This window comes from Arachis stenosperma, chromosome 10, assembly GCF_014773155.1.
Source record: "Arachis stenosperma cultivar V10309 chromosome 10, arast.V10309.gnm1.PFL2, whole genome shotgun sequence".
NCBI classification, from domain to species: Eukaryota; Viridiplantae; Streptophyta; class Magnoliopsida; order Fabales; family Fabaceae; genus Arachis; species Arachis stenosperma.
Window position 1 is genome coordinate 21,950,728 of NC_080386.1, and position 18,661 is coordinate 21,969,388.

The 18,661-nt window shown below is 39.3% G+C and overlaps 1 non-coding gene across 1 annotated transcript; it reads left to right on the forward strand.

Moving 5' to 3' along the window:
- The first annotated feature begins 11,432 nt into the window (after nucleotides 1-11,432).
- Nucleotides 11,433-11,540, forward strand: LOC130958920 (small nucleolar RNA R71). The gene has a single exon (XR_009078021.1). It is a non-coding gene; the product is annotated as a small nucleolar RNA R71 (small nucleolar RNA).
- The last annotated feature ends 7,121 nt before the right edge of the window (nucleotides 11,541-18,661 follow it).

Here is an 18,661-nt window from a genome sequence, read left to right on the forward strand (position 1 = left end):
AAATAACCAGTTCATGTACACTTCTGAGAGGAATCCTGTGAGTAATAGGACGCCTAAGAGGAAGGGAGTTCTTGAAATTGATGCTCTGAATGCCATATTGGCTCAGAATAAAATGTTGACTCAACAAGTCAATTTAATTTCTCAGAGTCTGAATGGTTTGCAAAATGCATCCAACAGTACTAAAGAGGCGTCTTCTGAAGAAGAAGCCTATAATCCTGAGAACCCTACAATAGCAGAGGTGAATTACATGGGTGAAGCCTATGGAAACATCTATAATCCCTCATGGAGAAATCATCCGAATTTCTCATGGAAGGATCAACAAAAGCCCCAACAAGGCTTCAATAATGGTGGAAGAAACAGGTTTAACAATAGCAAGACTTTTCCATCATCTTCTCAGCAACAGACAGAGAATTCTGAGCAGAACCTATTTAGCTTAGCAAATATAGTCTCTGATCTATCTAAGGCCACTCTAAGTTTCATGAATGAAACAAGGTCTTCCATTAGAAATCTGGAGGCACAGGTGGGCCAGCTGAGTAAAAGAGTCATTGAAACTCCTCCTAGTACTCTCCCAAATAATACAGAAGAGAATCCAAAAAGAGAGTGCAAGGCCATAACATTACTTGGTGTGGCCGAACCTGGAGAGGAGGAGGAGGATGTGAATCCCAGTGAGGAAGACCTCATGGGACGTCCTCTGGACAAAAAGGAGTTTCCAATTGAGGAATCTAAGGAATCTGAGGCTCATCTAGAGACCATAGAGATTCCATTAAGCCTCCTTTTACCATTCATGAGCTCTGATGACTATTCATCTTCTGAAGAAGATGAAGACATTGTTGAAGGGCAAGTTGCCCAGTATTTATGAGCAATCATGAAGCTGAATGCCAAGCTATTTGGTAATGAGACTTGGGAGGATGAGCCTCCATTGCTCATTAATGAACTGAATACCTGGGTTCAGCACACTTTACCTCAAAAGAAACAGGATCCTGGTAAATTCCTAATTCCCTATACAATAGGCACCATGATCTTTGAGAAGGCTTTGTGTGACCTAGGGTCAGGCATAAACTTAATGCCACTCTCTGTAATGGAGAAACTGGGAATCTTTGAGGTACGGGTTGCCATATTCTCATTAGAGATGGCAGACAAATCCATGAAAAAGGCTTATGGACAAGTAAAGGACGTGCTAGTAAAGGTCAAAAGCCTTTACATCCCTGCTGATTTCATAATCCTAGACACAGGAAAGGATGAGGTGAATCCATTATCCTTGGAAGACCCTTCCTAGCCATAGCAAAAGCTGTGATTGATGTGGACAGAGGAGAGTTGGTCCTTCAAATGAATGAGGACTACCTTGTGTTTAAAACTCAAGGATCTCCCTCTATAACCATGGAGAGGAAGCAAGAAAAGCTTCTCTTACTGCAGAGTCAACCAAAGCCCCCACAGTCAAACTCTAAGTTTGGTGTTGGGAAGCCACAACCAAACTCTAAGTTTGGTGTTGAACCCCTACATTCAAACTCTAAGTTTGGTGTTGGGAGGTCCCAACAATGCTCTGAATATCTGTGAGGCTCCATGAGAGCCCACTGTCAAGCTATTGACATTAAAGAAGCGCTTATTAGGAGGCAGCCCAATTTTTATTTATCTATGTTATTCCATGTTATTTTCCTTTTTTAGGTTGATGACCATATGGAGTCACAAAAACAATTGCAAAAATTAAAGAAAAAAAATAGCATTAAAAATAGCACACCCTGGAGGAGACACTTACTGGCGTTTAAACATCAGTAAGGGTAGCAGAATGGGCGTTTAACGCCCAGTCTGGCACCATTCTGGGTGTTAAACGCCAGAAACAAGCACCAGACTGGCATTAAATGCCAGAAACATGCTACAATCTGGTGTTAAATGCCAAAAACAGGTTGCATCATGGCGTTTAACGACAGGAAAGGAATAAAAGCTGGCGTTTAACACCAGAAACAAGCAGCAGTCTAGCGTTAAACGCCAGGATTGCACAGTAAGGGTGTTTTGCACGCCTAAAAGGAGCAGGGATGAAATCCTTGACCCCTCAGGATCTGTGGACCCCACAGGATCCCTACCTACCCCACTTCTCACTCTCTCCCTCCATCTCCTCCATTCTCTTCTTCTTCCCCTTCTTTCCTTCTTCTTTTGCTCGAGGACAAGCAAACCTTTTAAGTTTGGTGTGGTAAAAGCATTGCTTTTTGTTTTTCCATAACCATTTATGGCACCTAAGGGCGGAGAAACCTTTAGAAAGAGGAAAGGGAAAACAAAAGCTTCCACCTCCAAGTCATGGGAGATGGAGAGATTCATCTCAAGGGTCCATAGCTCAGTAGTAGAGCATTTGACTGCACATCAAGAGAGCCCACTCATGGACCTCAACAAGAGCATGAGGAATTCCCTCATCAAGAAATCCCTGAGATACCTCAAGGGATACATTTTTCTCCACACAACTATTGGGAGCAACTAAGGATAGGAGCACCAAAATCACTAGAGATGGAGCAACAAAGGCAAGGAAGAGACATAGAGGATCTCAAAAACACCATTGGTTCTTCAAGAGGAAGACGCCATCCACATTAAGATGGACTCATTCCTTAATCTCCTTGTCTATTTATTTTCTATTTTCGGTTTTTGAGCTTCATGCTTGTCTATGTTTGTGTCTTCATTACATGATCATTAGTGTCAAGTGTCTATATCTTAAAGCTATGAATAATTCCATGAATCCTTCACCTCTCTTAAATGAAAAATGTGCTTAATTACAAAAGAACAAGAAGTACTTGGATTTCAAATTTTATCTTGAAGTTAGTTTAATTATTTTGATGTGGTGGCAATACTTTTTATTTTCTGAATGTATGCTTGAACAGTGCATATTTTTTATAATGAAGTTTATGAATGTTAAATTTGTTGACTCTTGAAGGAATGATGAACAAAGAGACATGTTATTGATAATATGAAAAATCATGAAATTGATTCTTGAAGCAAGAAAAAGCAGTGAAAAAAAAAGAAAAAAATGGCAAAAAAAAAACAAAGAAAAAGAAAAAGCAAGCAGAAAAAGCCAATAGCCCTTAAAACCAAAAGGCAAGGGTAAAAAGGATCCAATTCTTTGAGCATTAATGGATAGGAGGGCCCAAGAAAATAAAATCCAGGCCTAAGCGGATAAATCAAGCTGTCCCTAACTATGTGCTTGTGGCATGAAGGTCCAAGTGAAAAGCTTGAGACTGAGTGGTTAAAGTCGTGATCCAAAGCAAAAGAGTGTGCTTAAGAGCTCTGGACACCTCTAACTGGAGACTTTAGCAAAGCTGAGTCACAATCTGAAAAGGTTCACCAGTTATGTGTCTGTGGCATTTATGTATCTGGTGGTAATACTGGAAAACAAAGTGCTTAGGGCCACGGCCAAGACTCATAAAGTAGTTGTGTTCAAGAATTAACATACTCAAATAGGAGAATCAATAACACTATCTAAAATTCTGAGTTCCTATAGATGCCAATCATTCTGAATTTCAAAGGATAAAGTGAGATGCCAAAACTGTTCAGAAGCAAAAAGCTACTAGCCCCGCTCATCTAATTGGGACTAAGTTTCATTGATATTATAAGATTCATTGTATATTCTCTTCTTTTTATCCTATTTTGTTTTCAGTTGCTTGGGGACAAACAACAATTTAAGTTTGGTGTTGTGATGAGCGGATAATTTATACGCTTTTTGGCATTATTTTTATATAGTTTTTAGTATGATTTAGTTAGTTTTTAGTATATTTTTATTAGTTTTTAAGCAAAATTCACATTTCTGGACTTTACTATGAGTTTGTGTGTTTTTCTGTGATTTCAGCTATTTTCTGTCTGAAATTGAAGGACCAAAAATCTGATTCAGAGGCTGACAAAGGACTGCTGATGCTGTTGGATTCTGACCTCCCTGCACTTGAAATGGTATTTTTAGAGTTATAGAAGTCCACATGGCGCGCTCTTAATTGCGTTGGGAAGTAGACATCCAGGGCTTTCCAGCAATATATAATAGTCCATACTTTGCCCGACTTTAGACGACGCAAACTGGTGTTTAACTCCAGCTTTCTGCCCTATTCTGGCATTAAACGCCAGAAACAAGTTGCAAAGCAGAGTCAAACGCCAGAAATAAGTTACAAACTGGTGTTCAACGATGAGACTAGTCAGGATTCTCCTATAGGTATAATCCTTATCTTTGTTCTTTTTTCAATGCTTGAGGGACTTCTGTCAATGCTCCGGGTACTACTAGGCACAACATAGCGAGAAGTCGTTCTGCTCTGTTCAGCTATCCCTAGGAGTGCTAAGGTTCAAATCCAATTCGTGAGAAGAAGCCAAGCGAGAGACTATATCACTCCAAGGAAGACCTCTACACGTGAAAGTTTCAATTCTCAGCCCAAGCACACACCAAGTGGGCCCGGAAGTGGATTTTTGCATCATTTACTCATTTCTGTAACCCTAGTAACTAGTTTTAGTATAAATAGAACTTTTTACTATTGTACTCACATCTCTGGATTATCTTTTGATCCTTTGATCACGTTTTGGAGGCTGGCCTCTTGGCCATGCCTAGACCTTGTTCTTATGTATTTTCAACGGTGGAGTTTCTACACACTATAGATTAAGGTGTGGAACTCTGCTATTCCTCGAGTATTAATGCAATTACTACTATTTTCTATTCAATTCATGCTTATTCTTATTCTAAGATATTTATTCGCACTTCAACCTAATGAATGTGATGATCCATGACACTCATCACCATTCTCACTTATGAACGCGTGCCTGACAAACACTTCCATTCTACCTACGAAAGCTAGAGTATGTATCTCTTGGATTCCTGGTCCATGCGTTTGATTGCCTCTCCTGACAACAGAGCCTTCAATTCCGTGAGAACAGAGTCTTCGTGGTATAAGTTAGAATCCATTGGCAGCATTCTCGAGATCTGGAAAGTCTAAACCTTGTCTGTGGTATTCCGAGTAGGATCTGGGATGGGATGACTGTGACGAGCTTCAAACTCGCGACTGTAGGGCGTGGTGACAGATGCAAAAGGATAGTAAATCCTATTCCTACACGATCGAGAACCAACAGCTGATTAGCCATGCGGGAAAATGTAGAGGACCTTTGGTGCACGAAATTGTGATCACTACTTTGTCCATATTCGAATAATCCCCGGTAATGGCTCCAAAGACTTGGTGCTCAATACCATGGCATAAACACAACTTCGCACAACTAACCAGCAAGTGCACTGGGTCGTCCAAGTAATAAACCTTACGCGAGTAAGGGTCGATCCCACGGAGATTGGTGGTATGAAGCAAGCTATGGTCACCTTGTAAATCTCAGTCAGGCAGACTCAAATGTATAATGGTGATGAACGAAAATAACATAAAGATAAAGATAGAGATACTTATGTATATCATTGGTGAGAGCTTCAGACAAGCGTATGAAGATGCCTTCCCTTCCGTCTCTCTGCTTTCCTAATGCCTTCATCCAATCCTTCTTACTCCTTTCCATGGCAAGCTCATGTAGGGTTTCACCGTTGTCAATGGCTACCTCCCATCCTCTCAGTGAAAATACGTCCCTGATGCTCTGTCACAGCATAGGCTAATCATCTGTCGGTTCTCGGTCCGGCTGGAATAGAATCCAGTGATTCTTTTGCGTCTGTCACTAACGCCCCGCCTTTCGGAGTTTGAAGCACGTCACAGTCATTCAATCATTGAATCCTACTCAGAATACCACAGACAAGGTTAGACCTTCCGGATTCTCTTGAATGCCGCCATCAGTTCTTGCCTATACCACGAAGACTCTGATCTCACGGAATGGCTGGCTCGTTTGTCAGGCGAGCACTCGGTTGTCAGGCGATCAACCATGCATCATGCAATCAGAAATCCAAGAGATATTCACCAAGCCTCGAATGCTTGTAGAACAAGAATGGTTGTCAGTCACCTTGTTCATAGGTGAGAATGATGATGAGTGTCACGGATCATCACATTCATCAAGTTGAAGAACAAGTGATATCTTGGACAAAGAACAAGCGGAATTGAATAGAAGAACAATAGTAATTGCATTAATACTCGAGGTACAGCAGAGCTCCACACCTTAATCTATGGTGTGTAGAAACTCCACCGTTGAAAATACATAAGAACAAGGTCTAGGCATGGCCGAATGGCCAGCCTCCCAAAGTGATCAAAAGATCTAAAGAAAAAGGTTCCAAAGATCAGAAGATGTTAAATACAATAGTAAAAGGTCCTACTTATAGAAAACTAGTAGCCTAAGGTGTACAAAGATGAGTAAATGACATAGAAATCCACTTCCGGGCCCACTTGGTGTGTGCTTGGGCTGAGCAATGAAGCATTTTCGTGTAGAGACTTGTCTTGGAGTTAAACGCCAGCTTTTATGCCAGTTTGGGCGTTTAACTCCCAATCAGGTGCCAGTTCCGGCGTTTAACGCTGGAATTTCTGTAGGTGACTTTGAACGCCGGTTTGGGCCATCAAATCTTGGGCAAAGTATGGACTATCATATATTGCTGGAAAGCCCAGGATGTCTACTTTTCAACGCCGTTGAGAGCGCGCCAATTGGGCTTCTGTAGCTCCAGAAAATCCACTTCGAGTGCAGGGAGGTCAGAATCCAACAGCATCTGCAGTCCTTTTGAGTCTCTGGATCAGATTTTTGCTCAGGTCCCTCAATTTCAGCCAGAAAATACCTGAAATCACAGAAAAACACACAAACTCATAGTAAAGTCCAGAAAAGTGAATTTTAACTAAAAACTAATAAAAATATACTAAAAACTAACTAGATCATACTAAAAACATACTAAAAACAATGCCAAAAAGTGTACAAATTATCCGCTCATCACAACACCAAACTTAAATTGTTGCTTGTCCCCAAGCAACTGAAGATCAAATAAGATAAAAAGAAGAGAATATGCAATGAACTCCAAAAACATCTATGAAGATCAGTATTAATTAGATGAGCGGGGCTTTTAGCTTTTTGCCTCTGAACAGTTTTGGCATCTCACTCTATCCTTTGGAACTCAGAATGATTGGCTTCTTTAGGAACTCAGAATCCAGATAGTGTTATTGATTCTCCTAGTTAAGTATGATGATTCTTGAACACAGCTACTTATTGAGTCTTGGCCGTGGCCCAAAGCACTCTGTCTTCCAGTATTACCACCGGATACATACATGCCACAGACACATAATTGGGTGAACCCTTTCAGATTGTGACTCAGCTTTGCTAAAGTCCCCAATTAGAGGTGTCCAGGGTTCTTAAGCACACTCTTAATGCCTTGGATCACAACTTTATTTTTTTTTCTTTTTCTTTTTTTTTTTTTCGCTTGCTTCCTTCTTCTTCTCTCTTTTTTTTTTTTTTTGTATTCACTGCTTTTTCTTGCTTCAAGAATAAATTTTTTATGATTTTTCAGATCCTCAGTAACATGTCTCCTTTTTCATCATTCTTTCAAGAGCCAATATTCATGAACCACAAATTCAAAAGACATATGCACTGTTCAAGCATACATTCAGAGAACAAAAGTGTTGCCACCACATCAAAATAATTAAACTGTTATAAAATTCAAAATTCATGCAATTCTTTTCCTTTTCAATTAAGCACGTTTTTATTTAAGAAAGGTGATGGATTCATAGGACATTCATAACTTTAAGGCATAGACACTAATGATCACAAGACACAAACATGGATAAACATAAGCACTAAAATTCGAAAAACAGAAGAATAAAGAACAAGGAAATCAAGGAACGGGTCCACCTTAGTGATGGCGGCTCTTCCTTCCTCTTGAAGGACCTATGGAGTGCTTAAGCTCCTCAATGTCTCTTCCTTGCCTTTGTTGCTCCTCTCTCATGATTCTTTGATCTTCTCTTATTTCATGGAGGAGAATGGAGTGTTCTTGGTGCTCCACCCTTAGTTGTCCCATGTTGGAGCTTAATTCTCCTAGGGAGGTGTTTAGTTGCTCCCAATAGTCTTGTGGAGGAAAGTGCATCCCTTGAGGTATCTCAGGGATCTCATGATGAGAGGGGTCTCTTGTGTGCTCCATCCTTGTCTTGGTAATGGGCTTATCCTCATCAATGGTGATGTCTCCCTCTATGTCAACTCCAACTGAATAACAAAGGTGACAAATGAGGTGAGGAAAGGCTAACCTTGCTAAGGTAGAGGACTTATCCGCCACCTTGTAGAGTTCTTGGGCTATGACCTCATGAACTTCCACTTCTTCTCCAATCATGATGCTATGGATCATGATGGCCCGGTCTAAAGTAACTTCGGACCGGTTGCTAGTGGGAATGATTGAGCGTTGGATAAACTCCAACCATCCTCTAGCCACGGGTTTGAGGTCATGCCTTCTTAGTTGAACCGGCTTGCCTCTTGAATCTCTCTTCCATTGTGCGCCCTCTTCACATATGATTGTGAGGACTTGGTCCAACCTTTGATCAAAGTTGACCCTTCTTGTGTAAGGATGTTCATCTCCTTGCATCATAGGCAAGTTGAACGCCACCCTTACACTTTCCGGACTAAAATCCAAGTATTTCCCCCGAACCATAGTAAGATAATTCTTGGATCCGGGTTCACACTTTGATCATGGTTCTTGGTGATCCATGCATTGGCATAGAACTCTTGAACCATCAAGATTCCAACTTGTTGAATGGGGTTGGTAAGTACTTCCCAACCTCTTCTTTGGATCTCATGGCGGATCTCCGGATATTCACCCTTTTTGAGTGAAAAGGGGACCTCGGGGATCACCTTCTTCAAGGCCACAACTTCATAAAAGTGGTCTTGATGCACCCTTGAGATGAACCTATCCATCTCCCATGACTCGGAGGTGGAAGCTTTTGCCTTCCCTTTCCTCTTTCTAGAGGTTTCTCCGGCCTTGGATGCCATAATGGTTATGGAAAAATGAAAAAGCAACGCTTTTACCACACCAAACTTAAAATGTTTGCTCGTCCTCGAGCAAAAGAAGAAAGAAGAGAGGAGAAGAAGAAGAAATGAGTAAGAGGGAGATGGTGGTGTATTCGGCCAAGGAGGGGGAGAAGTGGTGTTTTGGTGGTGTGAAAATGAAGGGGTTAAGAAGGGTTTATATAGGAGAGAGGGGAGATGAGGTTCGGCTATTATGGGTGGGTTTGGGAGGGAAAGTGGTTTGAATTTGAAGGGTGAGGTTGGTGGGGTTTTATGAAGGATGGATGTGAGTGGTGAAGAGAAAGATGGGATTTGATAGGGGAAGGGTTTTTGGGGAAGAGGTATTGAGGTGATTGGTGAATGGGGGAAGAAGAGAGAGAGTGGTGGTGGGGATCCTGTGGGGTCCACAGATCCTGTGGTGTCAAGGAAAAGTCATCCCTGCACCAAATGTTGCTCAAAATCACATTTTGAGCCATTTCTGGCGTTAAACGCCGGGCTGATGCCCATTCCTGGCGTTTAACGCCAGGTTCTTACCCTTTTCTGGCGTTTAACGCCAGTCTGGTGCCCCTTTCTGGCGTTAAACGCCCAGAATGGTGCCAGACTGGGCGTTAAACGCCCAATTGCTAGGCTTACTGGCGTTTAAACGCCAGCAGCATCTTCCTCCAGGGTGTGCTGTTTTTCTTCCTGTTTTTCATTCTGTTTTTGCTTTTTTTAATGGATTTTGTGAGTTCTTATGATCATCAACCTACAAAAAACATAAAATAACAAAAGAAACTATATAAATTATAATCATTGGGTTGCCTCCCAACAAGCGCTTCTTTAATGTCAGTAGCTTGACAGAGAGCTCTCATGGAGCCTCACAGATACTCAGAGCAATGTTGGAACCTCCCAACACCAAACTTAGAGTTTGAATGTGGGGGTTCAACACCAAACTTAGAGTTTGGTTGTGGCCTCCCAACATCAAACTTAGAGTTTGACTGTGGGGGCTCTTCTTGACTCTGATTTGAGAGAAGCTCTTCATGCTTCATCTCTATGGTGACAGAGGGATATCCTTGAGCCTTAAACACAAAGGATTCTCCATTCACTTGAATGATCAGTTCACCTCCATCAACATCAATCACAGCCTTTGCTGTGGCTAGGAAGGGTCTGCCAAGGATGATGGTTTCATCCATGCACTTCCCAGTCTCTAGGACTATGAAATTAGCAGGGATGTAATGGTCTTCAATCTTCACCAAAACATCCTCTACAAGTCCATAAGCTTGTTTTCTTGAGTTGTCTGCCATCTCTAGTGAGATTCTTGCAGCTTGTACCTCAAAGATCCCTAGCTTCTCCATTATAGAGAGAGGCATGAGGTTTACACTTGACCCTAAGTCACACAGAGCCTTCTTGAAGGTCATGGTGCCTATGGTGCAAGGTATTGAAAACTTCCCAGGATCTTGTCTCTTTTGAGGTAATTTCTGCCTAGACAAGTCATCCAGTTCTTTGGTGAGCAAAGAAGGTTCATCCTCCCAAGTCTCATTTCCAAATAACTTGTCATTTAGCTTCATGATTGCTCCAAGGTATTTAGCAACTTGCTCTTCAGTGACATACTCATCCTCTTCAGAGGAAGAATACTCATCAGAGCTCATGAAAGGCAGAAGTAAGTCCAATGGAATCTCTATGGTCTCATTTTGAGCCTCAGATTCCCATGGTTCCTCATTAGGGAACTCATTGGAGGCTAGTGCACGCCCATTGAGGTCTTCCTCAGTGGCGTTCACTTCCTCTTCTTCCTCTCCAAATTCGGCCATGTTGATGGCCTTGCACTCTCCTTTTGGATTTTCTTCTGTATTACTTGGGAGAGTACTAGGAGGGAGTTCAGTAACTTTCTTGCTCAGCTGTCCCACTTGTCCTTCCAAATTCCTAATGGAGGACCTTGTTTCAGTCATGAAACTTTGAGTGGTTTTGATTAGATCAGAGACCATGGTTGCTAAGTCAGAGGGGTTCTGCTTAGAATTCTCTGTCTGTTGCTGAGAAGATGATGGAAAAGGTTTGCCATTGTTAAACCTGTTTCTTCCACCATTATTATTGAAACCTTGTTGAGGTCTCTCTTGATTCTTCCATGAGAGATTTGGGTGATTTCTCCATGAAGAATTATAGGTGTTTCCATAGGGTTCTCCTAGGTAATTCACCTCTTCCATTGAAGGGTTCTCAGGATCATAAGCTTCTTCCTCAGATGAAGCCTCCTTAGTACTGCTTGGTGTATTTTGCATTCCAGACAGACTTTGAGAAATCAAATTGACTTGTTGAGTCAATATCTTGTTCTGAGCCAATATGGCATTCAGAGCATCAATCTCAAGAACTCCTTTCTTCTGACTTGTCCCATTGTTCACAGGATTCCTTTCAGAAGTGTACATGAATTGGTTATTTGCAACCATTTCAATGAGCTCTTGAGCCTCTGTAGGCATCTTCTTCAGATGAAGAGATCCCCCAGCAGAGCTATCCAAAGACATCTTGGATAGTTCAGAGAGACCATCATAGAAAATACCTATGATGCTCCATTCAGAAAGCATGTCAGAAGGACATTTTCTGATTAATTGTTTGTATCTTTCCCAAGCTTCATAGAGGGATTCTCCATCCTTCTGTCTGAAAGTTTGGACTTCCACTCTAAGCTTGCTCCATCTTTGAGGTGGAAAGAACTTTGCCAAGAAGGCATTGACTAGCTTTTCCCAAGAGTCCAGGCTTTCTTTAGGTTGAGAGTCCAACCATATCCTAGCTCTGTCTCTTACAGCAAAAGGGAATAGCATCAGTCTATAGACCTCAGGGTCAACCCCATTAGTCTTGACTGTGTCACAGATTTGCAAGAATTCAGCTAAGAACTGATGAGGATCTTCCATTGGAAGTCCATGGAACTTGCAATTCTGTTGCATTAGAGAAACTAATTGAGGCTTAAGCTCAAAGTTGTTTGCTCCAATGGCAGGGATAGAGATGCTTCTCCCATAAAAATCAGGAGTGGGTGCAGTAAAGTCACCCAGCACCTTCCTTGCATTGTTTGCATTATTGTTGTTTTCGGCTGCCATGTCTTCTTCTACTTTGAAGAATTCGGTCAGGTCCTCTAAAGAAAGTTGTGCTTTGGCTTCTCTTAGCTTTCTCTTCAAGGTCCTTTCGGGTTCAGGGTCAGCTTCAACAAGAATGCCTTTGTCTCTGCTCCTGCTCATATGAAAGAGGAGAGAACAAGAAAATGTGGAATCCTCTATGTCACAGTATAGAGATTCCTTGAGGTGTCAGAGGAAAAGAGAAATAGAAAGAAGAAGGAGAAGAAGAATTCGAACTTTACTTAGATAAGGTTCGAATTGTGCATTAAGAAGGAGTGGTACTCCATAAATAGAAGGATGTGAGGAGGAGGGAAGTAATTTTTCGAAAATTAATTAAAATATTTTGAAAACATTTTTGAAAACCACTAATTGATTTTCGAAATTAAAAGTAAGAAAGAAATCAAGTGATTTTTGAAAAAGATTTTGAAATTAGAAATTAAAAAGATTTGATTGAAAACTATTTTGAAAAAGATGTGTTTGAGAAGATATGATTGGTTTTAAAAAGATGTGATTGAGAAGATATGATTTGAAAACAATTTTAAAAAGATTTGATTTTAAAAATTAATGACTTGCCTAACAAGAAAAGATATGATTCAAACATTAAACCTTTCTTAACAGAAAAGGCAACAAATATGAGATGTTCAATCAAATCATTAATTGTTAGTAAGTATCTTTGAAAAAGGAAAGAAATTAATTTTGAAAACATTTGATTGAAAAGATATGATTTGAAAAAGATTTGATTTTGAAAAACTTTGAAAACTTGAAAAAAAAATTGATTTGAAAACAAAATCTTCCCCCTAGCACCATCCTGGCGTTAAACGCCCAGAATGGTATCCATTCTGGCGTTTAACGCCCAAAATGCACCCTTTTTGGGCGTTAAACGCCCAACCAGGTACCCTGGCTGGCGTTTAAACGCCAGTCTGCCTTCTTCACTGGGCATTTTTGAATGCCCAGCTTTTTCTATATAATTCCTCTGCAGTATGTTCTGAAGCTTCAATTCTCTGTATTATTGACTTGAAAAGACACAAAATAAAAAATATTTTTGGATTTTTAATAATCAAAATGCAACAAGAATAAAAAAAACAATGCATGCAAGACACCAAACTTAGCAGTTTGTATACTACTGACACTATATGAGACACATAAACACTCAAGTCAAGAGAATTCAAAGATCAGAGTAAGAAATCATCAAGAATTACTTGAAGATCCTTAAGACACATGAATGAATGCATGCAATTGACACCAAACTTAAAATGAGACACTAGACTCAAGCAAGAAACATCAAATATTTTTGGTTTTTATGGTTTTTTTGTGAATTTTTTTTGTGATTTTCGAAAATTAAGTGAAAACATCAAAATTCTTAATGAGAATTTCAGGAATCAGTGCAATGCTAGTCTAAGACTCCGGTCCAGGAATTAGACATGGCTTCACAGCCAGCCAAGCTTTCAAAGAAAGCTTCGGTCCAAAACACTAGACATGGCCAAAGGCCAGCCAAGCCTTAGCAGATCACTGCTCCAAAAGCAAGATTGATAAAAAATCAATAAGCTTCTGTGATGATAAGTTGAAACCTCGGTCCAATGAGATTAGACATGGCTTCTCAGCCAGCCAGATTTCAACAAATCATCATGAAACTCTAGAATTCATCTTCAAGAATTTCGAAAAAAAATAAATGCCTAATCTAAGCAACAAGATGAACCGTCAGTTGTCCATACACAAGAACAATCCCCGGCAACGGCGCCAAAAACTTGGTGCACGAAATTGTGATCACTACTTTGTCCATATTCGAATAATCCCCGGTAATGGCTCCAAAGACTTGGTGCTCAATACCATGGCATAAACACAACTTCGCACAACTAACCAGCAAGTGCACTGGGTCGTCCAAGTAATAAACCTTACGCGAGTAAGGGTCGATCCCACGGAGATTGGTGGTATGAAGCAAGCTATGGTCACCTTGTAAATCTCAGTCAGGCAGACTCAAATGTATAATGGTGATGAACGAAAATAACATAAAGATAAAGATAGAGATACTTATGTATATCATTGGTGAGAGCTTCAGACAAGCGTATGAAGATGCCTTCCCTTCCGTCTCTCTGCTTTCCTAATGCCTTCATCCAATCCTTCTTACTCCTTTCCATGGCAAGCTCATGTAGGGTTTCACCGTTGTCAATGGCTACCTCCCATCCTCTCAGTGAAAATACGTCCCTGATGCTCTGTCACAGCATAGGCTAATCATCTGTCGGTTCTCGGTCCGGCTGGAATAGAATCCAGTGATTCTTTTGCGTCTGTCACTAACGCCCCGCCTTTCGGAGTTTGAAGCACGTCACAGTCATTCAATCATTGAATCCTACTCAGAATACCACAGACAAGGTTAGACCTTCCGGATTCTCTTGAATGCCGCCATCAGTTCTTGCCTATACCACGAAGACTCTGATCTCACGGAATGGCTGGCTCGTTTGTCAGGCGAGCACTCGGTTGTCAGGCGATCAACCATGCATCATGCAATCAGAAATCCAAGAGATATTCACCAAGCCTCGAATGCTTGTAGAACAAGAATGGTTGTCAGTCACCTTGTTCATAGGTGAGAATGATGATGAGTGTCACGGATCATCACATTCATCAAGTTGAAGAACAAGTGATATCTTGGACAAAGAACAAGCGGAATTGAATAGAAGAACAATAGTAATTGCATTAATACTCGAGGTACAGCAGAGCTCCACACCTTAATCTATGGTGTGTAGAAACTCCACCGTTGAAAATACATAAGAATAAGGTCTAGGCATGGCCGAATGGCCAGCCTCCCAAAGTGATCAAAAGATCTAAAGAAAAAGGTTCCAAAGATCAGAAGATGTTAAATACAATAGTAAAAGGTCCTACTTATAGAAAACTAGTAGCCTAAGGTGTACAAAGATGAGTAAATGACATAGAAATCCACTTCCGGGCCCACTTGGTGTGTGCTTGGGCTGAGCAATGAAGCATTTTCGTGTAGAGACTTGTCTTGGAGTTAAACGCCAGCTTTTATGCCAGTTTGGGCGTTTAACTCCCAATCAGGTGCCAGTTCCGGCGTTTAACGCTGGAATTTCTGTAGGTGACTTTGAACGCCGGTTTGAGCCATCAAATCTTGGGCAAAGTATGGACTATCATATATTGCTGGAAAGCCCAGGATGTCTACTTTCCAACGCCGTTGAGAGCGCACCAATTGGGCTTCTGTAGCTCCAGAAAATCCACTTCGAGTGCAGGGAGGTCAGAATCCAACAGCATCTGCAGTCCTTTTGAGTCTCTGGATCAGATTTTTGCTCAGGTCCCTCAATTTCAGCCAGAAAATACCTGAAATCACAGAAAAACACACAAACTCATAGTAAAGTCCAGAAAAGTGAATTTTAACTAAAAGCTAATAAAAATATACTAAAAACTAACTAGATCATACTAAAAACATACTAAAAACAATGCCAAAAAGTGTACAAATTATCCGCTCATCAACCTTTTTCACTGAGAGAACGGGAAGTAGCCATTGACAACGATGACGCCCTACATACAGCTTGCCATAGAAAGGAATTACATAAGTATCTCTATCTTTACTTTATGTTTTATTTATATTTTAATTATCAAAACTCCATAACCATTTGAATCCGCCTGACTGAGAATTACAAGGTGACCATAGCTTGCTTCAAGCCGACAATCTCCGTGGGATCGACCCTTACTCATGTAAGGTTTATTACTTGGACGACCCAGTGTACTTGCTGGTTAGTTGTGCGAAGTTGTGAAAAAGAGTGATATTACAATTGTGCGTACCAAGTTGTTGGCGCCATTGAGATCACAATTTCGTGCACCAATGCCCATTAGTTTTAGACCACCAGAGGACATGATTCTTACGACAGATGAACTTGCTTGTGCCGCTTATATTTTTTGCCTGGATTTAAAGTTCCAAGTTAATCAGTAAATCCTTATAACACTATTCGATTTGATGCAAGTCTAATTTATACTTCTGTAACAACAATTTACTAAAATAAATATTTGCATGTGTATTCCTAAAGGGATGAAGTACTGGTGTCAACTCATACCGCATATGCAAATAGAGAAAGTTTAGCCACGTTAATTCCAGGAGAACAAGTCATCTAAGATGTAAATATTTATTCTTTATTATTTAACATTAAAAAAGTACAAAATGTTAATGTTATGTATCGTAAAATAAAAAATATACAAATTTATTTGTTTGTAGGTTATAGATTTCCTTACTTACATTCTCACACAAGAGCATAAAAAGCATAACAAATTGCTATCTGTATAGTTTCTGCCAACAACCTTTTTGGTAAGTTTCAGCACAAAAATACCCCGAAAAAATCTGTATTTGATATTTTGTTTGGATTAAGTTTCTAGCAGCATATGAATAATTTGATGTATTGTTTTTTTTATGACAATATAATCAGCAACTAGCACTTACATGGTTCAGACCATCCAATCAACTAAGGGAACAATATGCAGATAACTACATGTATAAGATTGAGTACTTGACAAGGGTAAGTCCTTTAATTTTTAGTAAATAATATATGATTTATTAATCCAAATTGTATGTTTATCTTAATAGCATATATTTACAATCCTCGTTATTTTGTAAATAAGTAGATTTTTGTCTCCATCAACGACCTCAATGAGCATTGGTTCCTGATGATCGTAGACATGAAAAAAGAAAATATCTTTGTGCTTGATTCTTGTAAAATACCAGACAGAAACTATGGTAGGCTATTATCAGTTGAAACCATGGTAAGTGGTCCAGTTTGATTTTGTTAAAAGTAAAATTAGTTCTTCAACTTTTATTCTCTATTAATTTTGAATGTTTTGCATATAACGAAAAAAAAAATACGACATCGTTTGAAATTACGATTTGAATTTGTATTTTAAGATCATTGCTATATTCGGTTTATAGTTGATTTAGTAGTTTGTTTAATTTGAAATTAAAGTTCATTTGTTAACACTAATATCGAATTAATAATTTTTAAATTTTTTATAATCTATACATTTTAGACAGGTAATAAAAATTAACCCGTTACATTGATTGCACTACATAGTATCCAACCATATTTTATGTCACACAGGCTATATTCATCGAACGAATGTTAGAACACAAATCTTTCTATAATTTTAGTGAAATCATTGTACCTCAGATTTTTAAGTTTTGTATCGTGGAACCGTCTGACCTGCCACAACAGAGGAAAGGCTCGTAAGTAATATTAATTAAATTTTTTTTACTGTCATGTCTATTGAGTTTGTTATGTACGAATCTTGTGTTCGGTTAAACTGATGAAGTAGTACAATCACACATTTAACTAAACAGTAATGACTGCGGTATCTGGGTTGCTCAATGGATGAAAGAGTGCGGGTGGACTGATGATTTTGGCATCACGGTAAGTCAGTAACCAACTTTATTCATTTTCTAAATTATTTATTATTATGAAGAAAAAATGTAATATATATATATATATTATTCTAAATGCTTCGTACTTTTTAAAATTATTAGGTCTATGACAGTAATAGGATGAGGCTAGCAATCGACTTGGTTAGCAAGGAATTCAATATGAAGAAGTTAGAAGTTATGGATAAGGCACATGCATATATGAAAGATATATTACAAAAACTGTCATGACTGCAAAAGGATATATAGTTTTTTTTTTCATCGCATTTTATATTTGCCGAGACACGTCATATTTTGTTATGCATTTTTTAGCTTAAGTGATTCTTTTATTATAAGATATTTTGTTCTCTAATCGAATCTATTGTTGAGTCATTTGATGTTTATTTCTGTGCTTAATAAAAGAACTAATATAATTTAACTTTAATTTTTAGCTTTCAAGATAAATCCAAAAATATAACTTTTATGCATTACATAATTTAAAAGATACTTATTATATAGCTATCTAATAATATTCTGAACTTAAAGTAACTGTTGTTTCTGGATAGTAATCAAATGACGATAATGCTAATAAGAAGATTCACATTCGATTATAAAAATTTATCTTATCCTGAAGTTATGATATCGTTTTTTCTAAAAATGTAAAACCAAGCAATAAAGTATAGTTTAACTAATGCTTATATTAAAATAAATGGTAATAGTATATAGAAGTAGCCACACGTGGAATTGCAAATGTAAAACCCGGTTAATTAACGGCTAATTAACCCATATATGAGAATTTATTCTAGAAAGCCTAAAATGTGATTTTTATGGCTAAATATGATAGAGGAGATTGAGACGAGAATTTTGGTACCAATTTTATAGAATTCGGACCAAGATTGGACCGAACGGGCCAAACCGGGCCAATTGGACCCAAAGTGGGCCCTTGGCCCAACATAACTTAACCAAAACCCTAGTTTTCAGCACTCTCTCTCCTCATTTGTTACACACACAAGCTGAAATTAGAGAGAAAGGGAGGAAGAACATTCTCTCAACTTCTCTCTCTCACTTGATCTTCAAATCACCATAACTTTTGATCTAGAGCTCCGATTGCCGCCCCGTTTGCGGCCACGCGTTCACCGCGGAGAGCTCTACAAAACCCATACAATCAATCTTGAGGTAAGCCACACTATGCTGTTCGAAACTTCAGCCCCTATTTTCGAATTTCATGGGTGAAATGTTGAGATTTTGGGTTCTTTGATGTTATAGGACCCAACTCTCTTGAAGGAGAAGGTTAATCTTGTCTCCTTGGACCTTG